The 19,689-nt window shown below is 38.5% G+C and overlaps 1 pseudogene; it reads right to left on the reverse strand.

Annotated features, from left to right (window-relative positions):
- Window positions 1-340: 340 nt before the first annotated feature.
- LOC119511277 lies at window positions 341-18,953 on the reverse strand (annotated as a pseudogene).
- Between the last annotated feature and the right edge of the window lie 736 nt (window positions 18,954-19,689).

Raw genomic sequence — 19,689 nt, forward strand, 5'->3', positions numbered from 1 at the left:
CATTAAAGAATAATCAGTACTGAATTTTATAATGGAATGATTCATATGAGTTTCCAATGGAAAACAATAGAGCTTATTTACTTTTTTAAATTATTTTTTTTTTATTTTTTGATAAAGTTAAAAAAATAGAGTTAAAGGAAAAAAAAACTTTCCTAACAAATGATTTTGCCTTTCACTGTAAAATTCAGATCTGTCATTGATAATGTTTCCTGGATTATCTGATAGTGGCTTCCAGGGGAAGTATAGATTCCGGTAAACCCAGGTGAAATGTACTTACTGAGCAATAAGTCATTGGCAGTGAGGTAGGGTAGAGGCGCACCTGTGGGTGTCAGTCGACAGGTTAGTCTTTAATGGCCATGGTCCAGAGGAGCGGCTAATCGGTTTCCACAGCCACTACCCCAGATCCATAGTAGGTATTAGAAGCACTGACAGTACTCCAAAACCAAGCACATGGTTGGTGAGGTTCCACTTTAAGCCTGTTGATTTCAAGGCTGTGCAGCAGGTATAAGGCCACACCAATCACCTTCCATTCAGTGTTTACATGCAACTTGTGCTTTCCTGGTTGGAGCAGGTAGATAAGAGATTTCTCTTGAATTATTATAATTAGCAAAGAAGTGATATCAGTCGCTTGAAACAGGGAGCTCACAGATGCCATAATCTGGTCAAAATGTCCACCAAGTCCTCCCAGTGTCACAATCATATCAACCTGGTAGGTATTTTCCTTCTATCTTCTTTTGTAGCACTTGGAGGCACTTGGTAAAGTCTGTGTGGTCTTGATCAGGAGTTGAAATCAGCTCACAACCCTTAATACTGTAGTAGTCTCTGACTTCCGGCCTAATAGAATCAAAATCTCCATTGATGAATTCAGGCAAAAAGCTTTCCCGCTGTCCTCTGGTGATATAATGTAAGCAGTTGGCACCTCCATCAGCACAGGCTTTTAAAAGAGCTTTGCTCCAAAGATGGCAAAAACATTCATCCAAAGGCTGGTTCAGAATCAAAAACCAGTACTTCAAATTCCCATTGGTAAGGACATGCTCCATATTGGAATATTGTCTGCAACGTGGGTGGAGCCACCAGCAAAAGGAGCACAGGCTACGAGGGCAAAGGCGGTCGACTCGGCCCTTGGCTGAGGAGACTCTGGAACATGTTTTACATTTAAGTCTATGAACCATTTTAAGTTCATTTTTATTTCAGGTGTGAGACCTAGGTCATGGTTCATATTTTGCCCATGGATATTCAATTGCTCTAGGACCATCAAATTGCTTTTGCACCTTTGTCAAAATTCAACTGAACTTGTTTGAGTGGGTCTATTTCTGGGCTCTCTAATCTATTCTATTGGTCTATACCTCTGCCAGTAACACACAATATTACTCTAGCTATATAATGTCTTAAAATTGCATAAACTAATTCATCCCACTTTATTCTTCTTTTTCAACATAGTTTTAGCTTTTCTAATTCCTTTGCCTATTTATATAATTTTTTGAATAACGGAATAATTTTGTATATGTCTACAAAAAATCTTGCTGAGATTTTGATAAAAATTGCATTAAAACTTTATATAATTTGTGGAAAATTGACTTTTTTTATGCTGACTCTTTCAATCCATGAACACAGTCTATCTTTCCATTTATTTAGACCTTCTTTGATCTCTTTTTATCAGTGTTTTGTAGCTTTCAGCATACAAGTCTGTTTCAGTATGCTAAAGCTTCTGGAATGCAATATACCAGAAATAGGTTGGCTTTTACAATGGGGATTTATTAGTTTGCAAATTTACAGTTCTAAGGTTATGAAAATGTCCCAATTAAGGCATCAACAGGATGGTACCCTCGCTGAAGAAAGGCCACTGGCATTCAGGATTCCTTTGTCAGGTAGCAAGGCACATGGCCAGCTTCTGCTGCTCCTTCTCTTACAGGTTCTGTCACTTTCAACTCCTCATTCCAGTGGCTTCCTTCCTCTCTGAACTTCTGTGGGTCTTCTCTTAGCATCTCCAGAGCTTTGCTGTCTCAGCTCTCTCTAGCTGTTTCTCTCTGAGCTCTCTTGGCTTTTTGATCCTTTATCTTCTCATAAAGGACTCTAGTAAAAAAGGAGTAAGACCCACCTTGAATGGTGTGGGTTACATCTCAATTGAAATAACCTAACAAAAATGTCCCACCCACAATAGGTCTGCACCCATAGGAATGGATTAAAAGAACATGACCCTTTCTGGGATACATAACAGCTTTAAACCAGCACAAAGTCCTATATGTGTTTTGTTAGTTTTACACCTAAGCATTTCATGTTTTTTGAAGGATTATAACTGGCATTGTATTTCTAATTTTGGTGTCCACATGTTCATTGCTAATGTATAGAAATATAACTGATATTTGTATTTTTATCTTGTTATCTGCAATGTTGCTGAACTCACTATTTCTAGCAGTTTTTTTTATTTTTTATTTTTGGTGGTGGGGGAAGATCCCTTGGGATTTTCTGTGTAGACAGTCAAGTTGTGTGCAAATAAGGACAGTTATATTTCTTTCTTTCCAATTGATATGCTTTTATTTCCTTTCCTTTTCTTGATTAATCAGCTAGAACTTCACTATTATTTTGAATAAGAGCAGTGAGAACAGACATCCTTGCCTTATTACTGATCTCAAGGAAAAAAAATTCGGTTTTTCACCATTATGAATAGGGATTTTTGTAGGTGTTCTTTATCAAGTTGAAGAAATTCCCACTATTCCAATTTTTCTGAGTGTTGAACTTTGTCAAATGCTTTTTCTTTATTCATGTATGTGATCATGTGATTTTTATTTCTTAGCTTGTTAATATGGTAGCTTACATTGATTGATTTTTTAGTATTTTGCCAGCCTAGCATCCCTGGAATAAACCCCATTTGGTCATGATGTATAATTTTTTTTTTTTTTTTACAAATTGCTTAATTGTGTTTGCTAATACATTTTTAAGGATTTTTGTGTCTATATTCATAAGAGATATTGCTCTATAATTTTCCTTCTTTGGGATATCTTTGTCTGGTTTGGTGTCAGGTAGTACTAGCTTCATGAAGTGAACCAAGAAGTGTTCCTTTCTTTTCTATTTTTAGGAGAGATTGTGTAGAATTGGTGTTAATTCCTCTTTAAATATTTGGTAGACTTCTCCAGTGAAACTGTCTGGGTTTGAAGATTTCTTTTTCAGGAGTTTTTAAATTACAAATTCAATTTCAACAATAGTTATAGAGCTATTCAAATTATATATTTCATGTTGAGTGAATTATAGTAGTTCAGGCTTTCAAGAAATTGGTTCATTTCTTATTAAGTTATAAAAATGTATGTGTGTAGAGCTGCTTCTAGTATTTCCTTATTATCCTTTTGATGTCTGCTGGGTCTGTGCTAATATCCCCTCTTTTGTTCCTAATATTGATAATTTGTGACTTCTCTCTTTTTTTTTTTTTTTCCTTTTTCTCAATTTTGCTGGAAAGTTATCTTTTATTGGTCTTTTCAAGTAACCAGATTTTTGTTTCACTGATTTTCTCTTGTTTTTCTGTTTTCAATTTTATTGAATTCTACTCATCAATTTTATTTCCTTCTTTCTTCTGTCTTTGGGGTCTCTTTCTCCTCTTTTTCTATGTTTTTAAACTGGGAGCTAGATTATCGATTTCAGTCTTGTCATCATTTCCAATATCTCTCAGCATTGCTTTAGCTATATCAAAAATGTAAAAAATATAAATTTTGACATATTGCATATATGTCCAGACCTCCACTAGGCCTCAAGTGGTGGAGGAGGAGCACCCCTTTACTGCTGGGATGGGGGTAGACATCTAGACACCCACCTGGCTTTGAAGACATTGGTACGAGTAGGATTTTATCTTTTCTTTGTCTGATGTAGGGCAATTATTATCTAAAAGTTTTCTGTCTTCCTGGGCTGCCCATTTTCTGGTCCTTTGGCTATAGACAGCAGGCTTTTCCTAGCTTCCAGCTTCTTCAGCTCCAGGTCTGGGATATATGAGGCAAATAGAAAACACAGGAAATGCACCACGGGGTCGTTTCTTGTGTTCCAAAGTCTCTATCCAATTGACCTTCTTCTCTCCACCTTTCAGAGTCTTCCTATTTGTTTGATATGTAATGCCCAGGGTTTTCATTGTACTTAGTGGGAAGAATAAGGAAAATTATGTTTACTCCATCTTCCTGGAAGTGGAGAACTCTGGAATATAAAAATTTTAAAGCTCCCCAGGCCATTATTAATATCCCCTGGTAGCAAGGAGAAGCTTGTGGTCTTAAAATAGTATTTCTCCCTAAACAAAACCAGGTCTTTTTGGGAAAATGGCTGCAAGGAAAGGAAAAATAAGCCTAAAACTTCTTGTGTTAGAATGTAAGAAAGTGCTTAGATACTAATGGGATCCTGGAAAAAATGACTCCAGAAGGCCAAAGTGGAGAACCACTGAACAGGGATAATCCACAGAGTGACTCCCAGCCCTACAAGCCTGTGGCTGTAGGGCTCTAAGTGACATAAGGAGCTATGGGATATTCAAAAGAACATGCCACTGGATAAAGACCATTCCAGGGAATGTTTGAGCTAGGAAAGCTCCACTAGGACAAGAATCACCATTTATTGGGTACAAATGATGATCTAGATATTGTTCAACATTTCACTTATTCCTGATATGAGCCCTGGGAAATAACTTTTATTATTTCCATTTGCTGCACTTAGACAATTTGAAAAAAAAAAAAAAATTGGCAATAATGAATTATATAACTAAATGAATAAAAAAAACTCCAACACAAATACTAGGCAGAAAAAGAGGAAAGCTCTTATTTATAGAAAAAAAATGCCAACTAATAAATGTAAAAGGAGTGATCAAATTAGAAAAATCACCAATATGTTAATTGACTCTGGTAAGTATCATTAATAAATGCTAAAATCAATGAATAAATGGTTTTGACAAACAAGATATACATGAGGTCTCAAAGTATTACCTTATAGACCACTTACTAATTACAGAGATAAAGGCATCGCCAACAGAAGAAAAATGACATCATGTGCTCCCTAATGTGAATGGGATTTGCACTACTATGGCCCCCCAAAATTAACTTACATCTAATCATGAGGAAACAATCAGAAACTTTCAGAATGTGGAACTTTCTATAAGACAACTAGGCTGGGCTTTCTACAAGACAACGAGTAATGTCATGAGAAATATAAAAAATGGGCACTATTCTATAGTCTTAGGTAGATCAGTGACACAATTAAATGGAATGTGTGAACTTTAACTGGATCCTAGGGTTTTTTTTAAAAGTTAAAAAAGATACATTGGGGACTCTTGGGGACATTAGGTGATGGACTATATATTAGAGTATATAGAATTATTGTCAATTTTTGTAATAATAGTATCGTGGTTATGAAGAACATCCTTATGCTCAGAAGATGTACACTGAAGTGTTTATGAGTTGTGTCCTGATATCTACCTACAACTTGCTTTCCAATAGTTCAGCAAAATATAAGCATGTATCAATAGCAAAAGATAGAGAGTCTTGTCCCCCTATGTGGGACATGAGTCCCAGGGGTGTAAATCCCCTTGGCAATGAGGGACACAACTCCCAGGGATGAGCCTGGACCCAGCATCATGGAATTGAGAAAGCCATCTTGACCAAAAGGGGGAAGAGAAATGAAACAAAATAAAGTTTCAGTGGCTGAAAGACCTCAAATAGAGTTGAGAGGTCAATCTGGAGATTATTCTCATGCATTATATAGATGTTCCTTTTTAGTTTCTAGTGTGTTAGGACAGCTAGAAGGAAATACCTGAACCCACTGAATTGTAATCCAGTAGACTTGATTCTTGATGATAATTGTTTAACTGTATAGCCTTTATCGTGTGACCATGTGATAGTGAAAACCTGGTGACTGACACTCCCTTTAACCAGGGTATGGGCAGATGAGTAATAAAATAATGACAAAAAAACCTATATAAATAATAGGGAGGATAAGGGGTGTGGGATGGTTTGGGTGTTCATTTTTATTTCTTTTTTTCTTTTTATATATATATATTTTTTCTTTATTTTGGAGTAATGAAAATGTTTGAAAATTGTGATGAATGCACAAGGATATGATGATACTGTGAGTCACTGATTTTATACTTTGGATGGAATATATGGTGTGTGAATATATATCAATAAAATTGCATTTAAAAATATATATATAAGCATTTATAGATAGAAAAAGACAAAGCAAATGTGGTAACATGTTAACCGTTGGTGAATCTGGGTGGAGGGTATATGGGTAATCACTGAACCATTCTTATTCTTTCAACATGCATATAAGTTTCAAATATTTTCAAAATTTGTGCTTTGCATAGGAGCAGTACTGTTTGTTGACTTCTGTTAATTATGACACACAAAACAGTTCCTACTGTAAATATATAAAAATGAACATATTTCATCCTTAATACATGGCTGGACTTGAAAGCAAGAAGAGAAGTCCACCTTCCAAAGCTGGACAGAACATAAAGGCAAAGCATTGAGAGGGAATTGAACTGAGCATTCTGGCAGCTGGGGAGGACGAGACCCAGGCCTCTGCAAAACAGGGAGCTGGACTATCTTGCTGAGACCCAGAAAAGGACTCTCCCTTATGTGCAATTTTTAAAAAATAAACAAACACACCAACAAACCTCACACACAGAGAACCTGCATGACTACCAGCTGTCTGCCCAAAAATGTGAGAGGAAAAAGAGGTGCTTGAAAGAAATCATAAACCCAGCTTGGCCCCAAAAGTGAATATGGGCCAAGTTCCCACTGGTCCCGAGACTATTAAATCCCAGCAAAGGTGAGCAGGAATGAGCTCCACAGGAGCACCTCCACAACCGAAGGCAAGGGGGCAGCCAGACAAGGGCAAAAAGGAGGAAATTCATGGCATGGCTGCTTCATTTGGCTCTGCCTTTTTTAAAAACAAAAACAAAAACAAAAACCTTCTCATCTTTCTGTTGCATGTTCCTGGAATTCACTTTGCCACTTTGCAAGAACTAGAGAAGGAGAGGATGTTTGAATGAGGCTGTGGGCTCTCCTCCCTCCCCTGCCTCTAAAACTCCAGCTTAAACCTAAGCATCAAATTCCTTCTTCACAGCCTTAACTGCCACATTATTAAACAACAAATTGTTGTTTTTCTTTTTGTTTTTTTGTGGAGGGGTTGGTGGTGTTAAGGTCATCATTTTGTTTTCTATCCAGAGGCAGAGGGGGACAGGTTGATCTGTTGATGCAGAGCTCTGGATCTTTCAGACCGCCACAGGGACGTACTTTCTCTCCGCTTTGGTTAGGCATTTCTGAAAGTGACATCTTCCCAGCGATCTCTCTGTCTTTTATGTTTTGGTGATTTACTGAAGAACTTACTCTTCCAGCTCAGTGACCTTTCCTTATCACTTAGTATTTTCCTCATCACTGTTCTCTAATCTATTAAGTGCTGCCTGCTTTGGTTCCCAAAATTTGACAGCTTGTGAGAGAAGGGGACACTTACACACATGTTCCCATTTAAAAGAGCACTGCTTTCTATTTTTTGTTTTGATGTTAGATACTGACCTGGTTGAAATTCCACTTGGGGTATGAGAGAATGGAGATTGATTTTAGGGAACGATCAATAACCATAGAGGCTGTATTTGGTTTATTTCTATCCTGTCTTCAGTCATCGCTTATCTCATAGCTTGTGGTCTCATCTCAGGATATACATTTTTTTCCCAAATCAATCTGAATCACTTCCCTTCTAGAACTCAGGCAGCCAAGGGGGCCCACTGGCAAGGCTGTTCTCTTGTTGGACAATTATAATTGTAGGTAAACACATTTTTCGAAGCAATCTGAAATCTGCTCTCCTGTAATTTCCACCAATTAGTGTTAATTCTAACCTCTGAAGATGCAGAGAATCATATAATACTTCTTCATGCTGGCACACAGATTACCTGTTATCAGAGAAAACAAACAGGTTACTGTAGATTTTACTTTTTTGGATCTTATGGAAGGGGAAAGGAGTAGACATTAGTGAGGAGAAATGGAGGAAGCTGTGGATGGAAATTACCTTTGGATTTTTCCAGATTCTCATTAGGAATACAAAGGATCTCTTTCAGGACATTTTGGGGGTCAGAGAACAACCAGACTAAGAGTGTTCCAGTAATTACCATAATAATAAGCACCTCACTCATGGCATACTTTGTATTTTATGAAGCATTTTCACAGACATTATTTCATTTGCTTTTGGGCTTACAACCACACTGTGAGGTAAGGAGTGATATTATTCCTATTTTCCAAATGAGTAATTGAGGGCCTTGAAGAGGAAGCAAATTGATCCAGTCCTCCCAGTTACTTGATATCCAGCTGGGAGTCAAACCCAGACCCTCTAAGGCTGCTCGCTCTTGCTGCTACACCGTTGTTTACTCAAGCAAGCTGTGGTTTTCCAACCTCTTTTTTGCTCCTCCCCTTTATTACTGTATCATTCCTGACCCTCAATTTCATAATTCATTAAACCAGATTACTATCAAAAAACCAAGCCCTCAAAGAAAAACGTGTGTGTCTCGGTCGCATATGCAGAAACTTAGAACTCACAGTCATTCAATAAACCTCTCCCAAGGGCAGACTGTATTCCCAACCCTAGACAACAGGAACAGAAAAATAGAGGAAGTTTCGTTTATCTGGGTAGACAAAATTGGTATACATAAAACTGAGTAAGATCAGGGCTGTGTAATCAAGCCAACACAATAAAATACGTATTTTTTTTTTTTTTTAAATCAGCAGAACAAGCTCTATACAGAAATAAATGCTAGTTTAAAGGGTAGGCAAACTGGGAAGATCTACCCTTCCTTGCTGATCTGTCCCAAGTAGATGAGGATGGAAAGAACCAATACTTCCGAACGGAAGATCTTTTCTGCTGCCGCTATGATGATGATGATTATTATGCGCAATCAATTTCCTTCACCCTGGAAAAATGAATTGATTTACTCACCTGATCAAAACCACTTTGGATGTCCAAAAGCCAGTAGGAAAAATGCCTCACTGTATTTTTAGGAACTGTAACCTAAAGCCTAGAGGTCTGTATTTTACATGTGAATGAGACTGGGATTTCAGGAGCCCCCCTAGAGGGGGGAAAGAGAAGGAGGGAGGGTGAGCAGCAGGTTGCTCATTTTGCCTCTGACAGAATGTGACATTCATCCTTACCACTCTGTCAGATGCCTGGAATTCTCGTGTCTTTACAAAATATTTTTCTATTTAGTTGAATCAGGCAGCACAACTACAGTATGTCTTCCCCCTGTGACTGCCTTTCACAGCATTTGCTTTCACGGGACTTAGATGAGGTCTGGGTGATTCATGGCGCTTAAACTTCTCCAGAGCACTTTTTCAATTGGAAAATTCTCCTAAACTGAATGCATCATCAGCACGGTTGTCCATGCATAAAAGAACTACAAGCAAAACAATGAGCACCATTTTTTAAAACCTACGCTTAAGCCAAGAAAAACAGTTATATCACAAAATGTTAAAAGACCTTATTTTTCAGTTTCCAGGAATCTTTCATGGAGAACACGGCCTATCTTTGTCTTCGAGCCTGTTATTCTATGCTTTCTAAATTACAAATGAAAAGAAATAGTTTATTTTCAGTTTAGCTTGTTTTCAAGTTATTAACATGATATATAGCAACATAAGTAATGCTACCTGCTATATTTATGTAGAACTGATCACCTCTCATCCACATTAATTTTTGTCATCCCTCTTCAGGAAAATGCTTGGAAATTTTTGTGTGTGTGTGTATTTTAGTTAGTTTCCTTATTCTTTTTAATTTTTTTATCTATTAAATATAAAAACAGTTTTTTAAAATATTCTAATGAATAAGTTAGTCTTTTGTGAAAATATAAATTATATTGATTAATCCAAAATCTGATGTGGAAATTCAAATTAAAGTGCTTGCCTATGGTTTTGATCCATAGATCGTCACTGTGTAATGGAAAGAGTTCCTTACTAGGAGTCAAGAGATGCAGCTCTTCATTCCACTTATACTGACTCAGTTTCCTCAAATGTAAATTGGACATCACAAAGGTTTCCCATCCCACATGTCAGAGATGGATATAATTCATTTCACAGTTATTTATTGATCCCAACTATAACTCAGAAAAAACAGAGAGCAGGGCACTGGTTAGGACACAGGCTGCCTGGGTTTGAATCTCAGCTCCACCAACTCACTTTTTAAGAATGTAGGAACATTTCTCCACCTATACAATCCTACCCATCCCTTAGGTGAGGAATAAACAGGTGAAACTTATAGGAAGCACTCAATAAATGCTGGGAATCATCAGTAATATATTTACCAGGTAATAGAGATACAAAGATTAAAATACACAGTCCCTATCCTCAGGAAACTTGCAATCTAATTTGATGTGGATTTGTGAACAGAGAAAATCAATATCATAATTCCTATAGTAGAAAGTTATGTAAGAATGACTTGAGAAGAGGAGCATTCTTTCACCAGGAGGCATTAAAGAAGTTGAAGCTGTTTAGTTCTTTCAGAGTTATAGTTGGATCCACAGGACCTTATATATGCTGTTGCACTGTGACTTCTTGCAAAAGTGAAAATTTTTTCATACCCATAAAAACTTTAGAAAATTTTATAATAGGAGTTGAAATCAGAAAGGATGTAAAAGTTGGGATGCTTCTCATTACATGAAAAAAAGAAATCCAAATCAAATTCTCTAAAGCAAAAAGTAAATGTATCGCCTCATGTAACTGAGAAATCAGTTAGCCAACTTAACAGATCAGTGTCCCCCCTTTTCTTCTGTCCCTCTTTCCCTGACTCAGTCCCTCTTTGTTCTGTGTGTGCTTCATTCTCAGGCATGTTCTCCCCATGGGCTCACACTAGCTACCTCCAGGCACATGTTCTTACCATTAAGGAGCTCCAGCATAAGCAGAACTCCTTTTCTCCACTGCCCCCAGCAAAATAAAATGTATGCCTCTTATTGATCCAACTCGGGTCACATGTCCATCCCAAAACCAATAAGTGGTTGAAGTACTTCAGTTAGATTTTGGCTACAGACTCACTTTAGAGACTGGGGGTGGGGTCACTCCCATCAGAACCACTTGAAGTAAGAGTGGGGGGTGGGCACTTCCCACAAGGAAAAAGAGCAGCAAGTTCTCTGACCAACAGGAGGGTTTAGGACTCAGCAATAATCTCTCTAGTTGTGTAAGCTGGGGAAGGGTCAGATCTACGGGAACTTCAGTTCCCATACCTGAAAGTATGAGTGTTGAGCTAAAGTACTGTTATTGTCATTTTACTTTTAGAGTTCTCTAATTCTATTGCCCTACTATTCCACGAAAGTGGCTATGTATGCCATATAGAGGACTTGAAAATCTACTTTCTACATTGGTGAGATTTATTCCTTTGGGTTAAGCATTGGTCTTTCTATGCAGTCATCTCTAACATACCTCAAAAGATGAGCTACACTGGGTCATTTACACTTAGCACATATAAATGAATCAGAGCATCACCTTCAGAAACAAGAGATACCTCACAGCCATATGAGACTACCAAGTGCCCGAATTATTTAAGAAGAGGAGTGTGGAGATAGTAAAGAGTTGCAAAGGAAAGATAAATGGAAATGGAAAGTTATGAAGGAAGAGTTTAACTCGGTATTCTTATGTAAATTACCATCATCTATAGATCTCTCTGGCACTGAAAATGTTTAACTGGGACATAGCTAAATTTTTCTGCTTTGGTTAGATACAATATATATCGTGGATCTAATACAAGACTTGCTGACCATACATGTTTTTCCTAGGTTTTCTGTTTGATTACTAGTTAGTGCACTTATTTATTTTAGGTAGGTAGGTGGTTGCTTTATCTTTCAACAGTGTATGTCATTATGAACCAGTGGCTCACAAATAAGATAATGTTCAACTTCTGGCAAAATCTAGCCACCATTTTAATTTACCTGCCCCTAGACTATTTGGTTTGAACAGGCCAGTGGAGATACTTTCACTTAAGAAAATTTTCCCATCCTTTCCCATTTGAGAGTTAACATAGCTTAAGAGAGTATTACCAAGAGAATCAAAATTATAATATCTTTGGCATTTTTAGAATAATCAGGAAAAGAAATGGCACTTGATTTCTACAAGTCTTCTGGGTGTCCAAGAGTAACTGCTTCTTGAATGACCCATGAAAACCTCTTATTTGGGAGTGAAACTATAGACAAAGTAGCTATGGAAATTTGGCCGAGTCCTTAACTCATTTGTGCGGAGGTTCCTACTGTGAAACTGGGATAATGCTACTTAGGTACTAGAGTTATACCAAGAAGCCAATGTGATAATACATGTGAATAAAATCCCATGAAAATTTAACTTGTTGTCCCATTATTATTCTGTCATTAAATAAACACTTGTTGAGTGGCTACTGTATGCCAGGCACTACCTTATGCACTGGGAATCCATCGATAAATATGATACAGTCCCTACTTTAAAGAGCATATAGTCCAATAAAGGAAAAAACAAATGGTTGCTTGCAATGCAGTGGATTAAGTGCAATTGTGGAGGAATGTGCAGGGTTCCGTGGGAGTAGTTGTATACATGGACTCCTAACCCAGGCTGGAAGAGGTGGGCAGTGTGCAATAAAAGGTTACAGATGACTGGGTGGAGAGTAGAGAATGGGCATCACAGGCAGAAGTAGATGCAAAGTCCTGAGACAAGACAGAGCATGGGATCTTTGGAGAGCTGCAAGAATGCTGGAGGAGAGTGTGGAGTGCTGAGACAAAAAGAAAGTGATGAGGCTGTGTCATGAGGACTTTGTGCCACTTTCAAATGTGACCACTTGAGAGTGTCTCCTGGGGGGAAGGAGAGACTTCAAAGGTCCTAAGGAACAAGAAAAAAAAGGTGAAATGAAGAGACGCAAGACTCACGGATTTGAGACAAGACAGGACTTGCTCATTCACAAATATTTACTGAACTACTTAAATTAGAGTGAGGAGCTGCTTTTAATTTACAAATTACATGAATGAAGGAGAGAGAAGTTAACCTTCCTCAGGGATGTTTGTAAGAAGGTGATTTTTTTTGTTTGTTTGGTGCTCTCTGCAATTAATCTTTTAAATTACAGCTCATAAGTTAACTATCATTTGCAAAGTACCTGTATCAATCCCAATATTTCTCATCATGCACAATCTTGAGTAGTTTCTAACACCATCTTCTCTTGCTACAGCTAGCAACATGTCTAAAGCTTTCAACAGATGGCCTTATGACTCAAAGTCATAATAACTCTTGGGAGACTGCCATTCTAAATTAAGTCTAGTGGGTATCTCCTACTCGTTCTTCATGTTTCAGCTTAGATATCATTTCTGCCAGGAAGCCTTCCTTGAGCTCCTGTCTCCCCAATGTCAGTTAAGAGACTTTCCCAAATGCTTTCTCACAGCCCTCACCTGAGTGGGTGATAATTGCTTATTGTTCTTCTGTTTCACCCACTAGACTGTTGGCTCCTGAGGGTATGGTCATGTTTATCATGTTTATTATTATTATCCCTTAATCACTTGATACATCCATCACATAGTAAGCACTCAATACTCAGTGGTTGAATAACCAGTATACAAATGAAGGATTAGCTAGGCATGGAAAGAATGGTTGTTGATGATTTCTCAAGCCACAGTTTACAAATATATATCGAGTACCTACTATGCATCAGGAGCGATGACAATGTCAAATTTATTATTTAAAGGACAATGATGATAATCAATTTTATTCATTTTTATTTTACAAAAATGCAATGGCATTTTAAGAAATATGCTCTCATAAATCAAAAAGGCTGTTTTAAATAATTAGTAGAGAGTAAGCGACATCGCCTTTCCTAAGATTGCCGTCTTTGAAATGCTGAAGACAAGGTGGTTGGGAGAGCCCTTGGATCAAAATAGGGCTTAATAATCCCACACAGGCAGGGCCACCCACAGGAAACAGCAAGAGCAGAGTATTGTAAGTGAATTCTTTCCTTTCAGTCATACATTAAGTCTTCTTATTTTGGGTATTTCTTTATTTGTTTAGTTCTTTATTTCCAGTTTCTGTCATTTAAACAGTTCTTATCTGTTAATGTCTATTATAAGGATCACATAAGCAGTAAACTAAATCTTGTATAACTAAAAACAATAGGCATAAGATGAGAACACCTGAAGAAAGCCAGGGGATGTAAAATTGAAGAATGGTGGGAATTGAAGAAATGAGTGTTTCCTGGACTTAGAGGAGCTGTGAAGGGAGCATTGGCTAGATAGGAGGGATGGGGGATATTTAGGATTAGGGGGTGTCTCAGTTTCCTAGGACCTCACTAATGAGGTACCACAAAGTGCATGGCTGAAAAACAACAGAAATGGATCCTCTCAATTCTGGAGGTTAGACGTCCATGCCAAGGTGCTGGCCGGGTCATGCTTCTGAAGTCTGTGGGAGCTGGCCTGGCTTACCGTCACTCCTGGGCATAAATCCTTCTCTGCCTCTGGCACATGACTGTCTTCTTTCTGCCTGTGTCCAAATTTCCTCTCCTTATAAGGACACCAGTTATGGTGGATCAGAGCCCAACCTAACTGAGTGTGGTAATTTTTTGGGGGGCACAATGCAATCCATAATGGTGGGGTATTTTAAAATAGTTGATACTTGAGCATATTTGTGGGCTGCATGGAAACTACCAATAAAAAGGGAGTAATTAGAATACAGAGAAGAGAGGGGAAGATGGGTACAAAGAGGTCCAGAAGGCTCCAGGAAGACAGGAGAGAAGACACCTAGAAAGATGACTGTCAGGGGAAAGTGGAAGGAATCAGAGGATACTGCCTGAGGGAACCTCTTGGCAATGCTTAGAGAATAGGCCTCTACTCCTAGTCGTGACCCACAGCTCATAAGACCCTTGGAGAGGCAAGAAGTGATCACAAGGGGTCCAGGAATCCGAAGGTGATGGACTAAAGACCTTCCCCCACCTATACCATTGTAAGTACATAGATGCCGTTGTGCATAACCAAATACAACGCTTTAAAAAGTGTAGTGAATTGATTCTAAAAATATCATGTGATATTTCTTTTTTCCTTTCTTCTTTTTTTTTTTTTTTTAACATTAAAAGGGGGTCCTCGTGTGATTGTGAAAACCTTGTGGCTCCCACTCTCTTTATCCAGTGTATGGACAGATGAGTAGAAAAATGAGGACAAAAATTAAATGAATAATGGGGGGCATGGGGGGATGGGATGTTTTGGGTCTTCTTTTTTACTTTAATTTTTATTCTTATTCTTCTTATTTTTTGTGTGTGGTAATGAAAATGGTCAAAAATTAATTGTGGTGATGAATGGGCAACTATATGATGGTACTGTGAACAACTGATTGTACACTTTGGGTGATTGTATGGTATGTGAATATATCTCAATAAAATTTAATTTTAAAAAAAGGGGGGTCATTATTACCCTGAAAGATTGGAAGTACCTAGACAGATAATGGGGCGTTGTGGATGATTTCTAAGAAAGGCAATGACATAGGACTGCAGAAATTTTTGGAACATTAATCTGACAGTAGTGGTCAGATGAATTGAAAGGAGTAGAGAGAGGGGGGTGGGCAAGAATCATACAAGCCAATCCTAAAAGCCCTGAACAGCTCTTTCTCACTCATTTCACAAAGCCTTGTTCATACTCTCTTTTCCCAAAATTTCCTCCCTGCTTTTGAAAGGATACAATGCTCCTGAGTATCCAGTACCACTTGAAAGAGCAAATCGGTTTTACTTTTTTTTTTTAAGCCCTCTCTTTTTCTGCAGATACAATCAGCTCCAGCATCAGAACAAAGAGATCTGTATATAGCTCAATATGGTCACAGCATGCTTTGTCCTTTCTAAAGTGTGTGCCAGTCTTAACTTTCTAGAATTCTACCAGGAGAGCAGCCAGAGGCAGGCTCTGACTACAGCACTTGCGGCCCCCTAGTGGGGCTACAGTAATTCAAATTTTAAATAAGATTGGCTAAGAACAAATGCAAATAAAATAATAAACCAGAAAAGGTGACTATAAGGATGTCTTGAGATGCAATTAAATATTTTCTACAAAAAATCTCATTGTGCAAAAAACAAACGACCAATACTGATGGTCAGACAATCAGACAGAATCCAAGAGAAATTGAACATGGAGACAGTGGGAATACTGATACAAAGCAAAGACTACAAGGGCAACATAATTTGCAAAGTGGCTATATGGTCTAAATATAGCTGACAAAACTGCCATCATAATTAGGGCACAGCCTGGTTTCTTCCTGTGGTGTCATACTACCAGATGTTTGCCTGCTAAACTTTGGCACTGTGGGGGGTTGTTTTGTTTTGTCTTTTAGCCCCAAGATTTGCCACTTGTAGAATGCTACCATCCTCTTGAGCTCAACCATCTCTCAACCACAACGGTAAAAACTAACTAGAAATTCTGATACTTAGACCTGCTCTATTCTATGTTAATTACTACCTTCCTTAACAGTCCTGTTGGGTCAAAATGCAAAGCAACAGGTAGTTGTTGGTAAGTCTGTGCTAAGTCACCAAGCTTGCTGTACACTCCAAGGAACGAAAACTCCAGGAAACCCAGGACTGCAAGTCAGCAAGTCACCCGTATGGCTAAGAGACTAGCAGCCAAAGGCCATTAATCCTTTCCCTCTCCTATCCCACTCGCCCTTCACTCCCTTCACTCCTCATTGCTCACTGGAAACTTGGTCTTCATGTTCAGAATGCTACTTTGTCAAAGGGATAAAAATCTATCCTTCTAGAATATCTTATTCTCCCTTGTTAATTCACACCAATAAATAATTCTCACAGTCTGGAAAGTCTTCCTTATCTCTAACCTAAATCTCGGGAGGTTTTGTTCAGTCTATTTCCTCTGATTCTATACTCAGGAAAATATATTAAAGCTGGCCATTGTCTTATGTAAGAGCCCTCTGCGTCAAACAAAAAGTAAATTTGCTGCTGGTGTTGGAGAATCATCACATTTTTCCACTGGAAGTGGCATTAGAAATCATCTCAAGCTACTGCCCTCCTATTTTCACCCTGTTCTCCCCAACACCTGCAATTTAAGATATAAAGGAACTGAAGCCCCAAGACTTGCCCAAGGACACAAAGTGAGCTAATCGAGTTTTATCACTGCTCACCCATTTTCTCCCTGGTTCCTTTAACCCTGCCAAGTGTATTTCCATCTACAGATTATCTCTGAGACTCTCTAGTAAATAATACCTTCTACTCAGGAGATCACAAAACCTAATGCACAAAGAAGCTCCCCTAGATGAGAGAAGTGAACTGACGTGACATAATAAGGAGTGATGATAACTGTGGCAAACTGAAGCTTATATGCCCAGTCTAAAGGGGACAACCCCGTGGAGTAATTGTAATTGTTCTTACTGTTCAGCTCAATAAACTGAGTTAAATTTGTAAAGAGCCTTGTCCACGAGCCTATAGCTAGTAAGCAGTGAAGCCAGATTCTAAACCCACACCTGTCTCCCATGTCTACCTTGGTTGGTGTTAAAAACACAGGAGTTAGTGAACATGTTTTTAAAAGTTAGCAACGTTTTTCCTAAAGTATTACTATGCTTTATTTGTATTCAATATTCTGCATTATCTGTTTCAAACTTTCTTTATCTTGAAGTAACCTAAATGTTGTCTTTTTAGCCTATAATACTCAGGAGAGTGGAAATCATATTTTTTCAGAAGGGTGCAGCAGCAGATAAGCACTAGCGTGTATTACGTTCTCTTGGTCTGCATTTGATCGTGTTACATATAAAAGGATCTTTTCTCCAGTGTCAATATGCTCTGCCTATATTTATCATTGAGATAATCTGACTTTTGAAAGCACCTAGCTATACTGCTGGCCCAGATCCAGTCTCTATTCCACCTTTACAGCCTTTCTACCATATTTCACTTAGCTTGACTTTTGCCTTCTCATTGCTTTTTGAAAGATTTTTTTTTATTCCCCTGCATAATTGCACTACCCTTCATTGTCAGTGATTCCAATCTCTCCTCCAAATTAATAGGGTCACTGTGGATTCTGATCCTACTCCCTAAGGATCTAGAAACCTGATGATTCTGTTAGCAAAGGTTTGGAAAATCTCTCATTAGTGGACATATTATCTAGTCAAGGCTCTTTTCGTTACATGGAACATAAATTCTCTCATGCTGGATCGAGAAGGTAAGGGGAGTTTGTTCAGACAATGTGAGGGACTCTCACACTTTCCAAGGCTAGCAAAGTAAAATAGAATATTGTTTCCAGTGTCTTAGTATGCTTTATCCATACTTATCCTTTTGTATTCAAAGCCTCAATCTTCTTTATCTTCTTTATGTGATAGTTCATCTTAGTGCTGTTTCTTTTATGTTATAAGCTTCTGGAGAACAGAGATGTTATTTGTTATTTTAGTTGGACACCACAATCAAATACATGTCTCATGGGAACTGGAGGCGGGAATTGAAATGTAAGGAGCAAAAGTGAGTCTCAATCTCTCTGGGAAAGACAGTCTTTTTTCATTTCTGTCTCTTCCTCCCGTGGTGTCTCTACTTTCTTCATCTTTTAGCTCTTTATTAGCTCTTCATCATTTTTGAGCATCTTCATTTCTCTCTCTTACAGCAGGCTTCTTTTCCTTGTGGATGGCCTGATACTTACCCCCTTGGTTCCTGGGTCTACGTGAACTTAAAGCTCCAGGGCTCAGAACCAGCCACCAACAGTCTCTCTTCCTCTCAGTTCCAGTTCTTAAAAGGGAATGTGATTGGTCACTGGTCAGCCAAGTACTCAGTTGGCTGAGAGTCCATCCCTGGTTCTGGTCACTGTGGCGGGGAGCAGAGGAGGAGAGTGACTTACACTACATAGGGCTCCTCCAACCAGTGCCTGTGAGCATAGCGGATTCTCCAGAAAGGTCCAAAGCAGTGTGGTCAATAAAACATATTTGGTCTAGCCCCTTACCGTAGCATGTGCTAGGTGTGTGCACATACCTCACCTGTTCAAGTATCCACATTAAAGCCATAGTCACATTTATCTCAACCCAACAGGGGACAATCCAGAGTCACATCCAGCTGGTCTGTCCCAAGTTGATGCTGTGGATCAATTTTTCTCCAAGTGAAGCCTCTTTCTCCTCTAGCTCCATCTCATGGTTATGCAACCTTTGGACTAAATAGTAAATTTAATCTACACTTCAAATATATCAACAGAGGATAAATAGGACACTCAGCAAAAAAATTAGTTAGAAGGGGTGGAAAAGGAAAAAGTCTACAAGATGGCACCAGTTTAAAGCATATACAGCATGCTATAGCAGAAACTCTTCTCCAACCTCCCCCACCCCCAAAATCTTGTAGCATCTGGGCCCCTTGTTGGCAAAGGAGATGAGACGATCATGTTATCATAAGTTAAAGGACTCATACATCAGTTTATTGTCACTTCCTTAGTAGGCTAGTGAGCTGCTTTACATTTGTGGGAGAGAAAGTCTCTGTTCATCAAGTGAAATGTCTAGAAGGATTTTCCTTCTCCATGTCCATCAATGAGAGGGGCACTGGAGAGGATTTCCACCTCTCTAACTCTACATAATAGTCTGTTTTTATAGGACTAATGTATTCTGGAGCTTTGATTCAGGCTTGGAATTTGCTTGAAACATGAACTTCCCTGAAGTCTGGGGCTGAGTTGAAGGCTGTTATCTTAGCTCTTAAGTCAGGTTCCCTGACCTAAGCAGAATCTGAGATGGAGAATTCTTGTTCAAGGGATTTATT

Source organism: Choloepus didactylus, chromosome 16 (genome assembly GCF_015220235.1).
Source record: "Choloepus didactylus isolate mChoDid1 chromosome 16, mChoDid1.pri, whole genome shotgun sequence".
In the NCBI taxonomy this organism is placed as follows: domain Eukaryota; kingdom Metazoa; phylum Chordata; class Mammalia; order Pilosa; family Megalonychidae; genus Choloepus; species Choloepus didactylus.